The following is a 3,276-nucleotide window of genomic DNA, read 5'->3' as shown; positions in this document are numbered from 1 at the left end:
AGTCTATAGCCTTTTTCTGTAACGGTGCAAAAGCGTGGTGAACCAATGCCGGTGTTCACGTGTCACTCCATGAGAAAGTTGTCGTACCTCCCCTTACCCATATCTTATTCCCTCTCTTGACGCCTTAGTGACGAGGACCAGAACCGCGACATGCAGCGTTAAAATCACACAGTTTCCTTGTGAGTGACTCTCACAATATTTTGGACATAACGCATAACGCTGCTCAAAATCAACACGAAAAAGTCTCATAAAATGTCACAAAGGGCTTCAATGAAACCACCCTTTCCTTAGAGCGTTTGTTTTCACGCATTTTGCGGCTGAAAACCACATTTGACAGTGCGATGCGCAACAGAACGAATTTCTTGCAAACTTTGACACAACTGACAACAACCCTCCCGCCCCCCCCTCTCCCTGCCAGACGATGCAGCCCTTCTCTGAGAACATCATTTTTCTCAGATCCACTGAGCGTGATTTCACCTCTTTGCAATGTAGTGCCACAGCAATTTTTGCTCTGGTATAAAGGATGGAACTACCACGGACAGAGTTTAAAACCATTCGACGAAATCTGAACGTTATCCAAAGCATAAATGTCTGTTTCTGCTTTACCATCCCTCCTTTTTAGCGCCTTAGCGTGACACGTTACAGGGGGTGGGGAAGGGGGATATTGATATGCTCGTGAATAAAATGGCAAAGGATATCTCTAAGACAACCCCCCAGCCCAGTTCGACAACACTCTCGGTGCCACCTGCTCACCTTTTTTGGACACCATAAGGGGACTTGTACTTGAGTAATTGTCAAAAAATCGATTTTTTGTTTTTAAAAATCCTTTGTAGTTTTCTGAACGAGAAAAAGTTTACTACTACCAAAATGGATCGCAGAAAGTACCTAAATTAGAGGGCTATAAAAGTGGCTGCATGCAGCACGACGTCCCTGTGGTACACAGTCAGCTGTGTTAAAAATAAAGTTTTGCTTTCGTTTGTTTCGTTTTTATGACTTTTTAATCCCTTAAGTTCGCTAACGTGCGAAATCTTTACAGTTACTTTTTATTGTACAGAGAGTTTAGTCATTGTTTCCTGTTTTTGGGCGCGAATATTTTGTTTACAGCGAAGTAATTGTGTCCGTGAGTTTTTTATTGTGTGAATGAGTTTCTTATTGACTTGAAAGCAATGGGAATAATCAAGAATTTCGGTGTTAAAGAACGTAAATTTTATGGAAACAGGTTCACCAAATGGATTAACTCTGCCAATACTGAAATACAATGTGATGTAACACTTTAATCAGCTTCAACTACTTCAAGTGCCTCCGAGCTAAAACTAAAATATTTGGACAACGGGCTTGACAGCCTTAATGCTGATAATATAGAGACGCCAACTATTGATTCAGGTTGTGTTATTGTAGAATTCTCTGCTCTATCTGAGCTATGCACTGTAAGGAATGTGGCAATAGTGGTGCGAAGGAATGTGGCAATAGTGGTGCGAAGGTACTTGAGGAGATACGTGCTAGAAGAGGTTGTGCATCAAAATTAAGAATTGTTTGTAATTTTTGTGATTTCAGCGAATGTGGCTGTACTTGTGGCGTAACTAAACAGAGAGTTTATAACACAAATATTTAACTTGCTTATGCTACGAAGTGTATAGGCAAAGGGTACAGAAGTACGCAAATTTTCTGTGTTCTTGTGGGCTACCCCCGCCCCTCCCCTCCTTACTAGATTTCACAGGTACAATAAAATTAATCTACAGACTTTAGAAGAAGTAGCAAATCATAATATGAAAAATGCTGCTCAAGAAAGTGTAGACATAAATGACAACAATACATGTATGTCTGCGGCCCTCGATACATCCTGGCAACAAGAAGGCTACAGTTCCCTAAATGGTGTAGTGACAGCTATCTCCTTGGGCAATGGCACTGTCATGGCTGTACTAGTGGAACTGAAAATCATAAATGTTTGATTAATTTTAGTGGGAAAAGCGGAGAGATGGAATATGGAGGTGTTGCGAAAATATTTCACAGGTCAGTGTGTAACGCCGTAAATGCATATCCTCCTATTTCCATCTATTGTACTATAAATTTTTTTCCTTATTTTGTTACCTGAAGATATGACGTTTCTGTGTCTTTATATATTGTAATTGTTTTACTAATTATATATATATATATATGTATATATATATATATATATATATATATATATATGTATGTATATATATATATATATATATATGCATTTGCACTAGCCGAGCCTCAGGTACAGGGCGGGTCGCAGGTGGCGGATAGCGAACGATCCATCAGATATGGTGGACAGCTGCGAATAAGGGGAAACCCAAATAAGCAGTCCCGGACCGAGGCGGCAGCATCACGAGGGTGTGGGAAGGTGACTTTTGGCAAGGGTCACACTCATTCAAAAACCACAGAACCCGAAGACGTTGCTGTGTCATGGCGAGTAAGTGCCGCCATTACAATAAGCACTGTCAACACCCAAATCCAGGACGCGTCTGAAGTGGGAACCATCGGCATCCTGGTCAGCGTCTGTTCACACAATGTGCGGCTGGTCATAATGCGCCAGGAACTAACAATCCCTGGTTCTAAACACCCAGTGGAAACACTGGACCAACTTGATTACAAGCAAGTATGACTCGTGCAAGTAATAACAACATTACCCCAGGTGGTAACCAATCCACCCATCAACAGATGGCAACCAGGAATTCGGATTCTGGGGAACCTGGACTTACACGATTACATCAGAGAAAGTCGGAGCTCTCTGGCAAACTTCCACTTAAAACACCTACATACATTGGAACCTTTAACATAAATACATTAATCCAACCAGGAAAACTTCTAAACCTTACAACAGAACTTGAAAAGCAAAAGATAGTAATACTAGCTTTACAGGAGACACGTTTTACAGATGAAGAAACATCAGATTATGGCAACTATCGCATCTTTAAGAGCAAGACGGATAAACGAATCGGAAGAGGAGCCCCCCATCTCGGGATGGCGTTTATCATACACAAGAGCGTGCTCAGCTCCATCAAGGAAGTTACTCCCGTAAATAATAGGATAATGACGATGCGCTTACAATGTGCCAACAAAACATACACAATGGTTAATGTTCATGCTCCCACAAACGGAGACAACAAGAAAAACCTCATAGAAACAGAAAAGTTCTGGGAAAATTTGGAGAATATAATGGCCAAGGTTCCAAAAGATGATACAAAAGTTCTACTCGACGATTTTAATGCCCAATTTGGTAGAGAGAAAAACCACCAAAAAACCGTAGGT

The sequence above is a fragment of the Schistocerca piceifrons genome, chromosome 3 (genome assembly GCF_021461385.2).
Source record: "Schistocerca piceifrons isolate TAMUIC-IGC-003096 chromosome 3, iqSchPice1.1, whole genome shotgun sequence".
Lineage (NCBI taxonomy): Eukaryota > Metazoa > Arthropoda > Insecta > Orthoptera > Acrididae > Schistocerca > Schistocerca piceifrons.
This window is presented reverse-complemented; position numbering follows the sequence as displayed.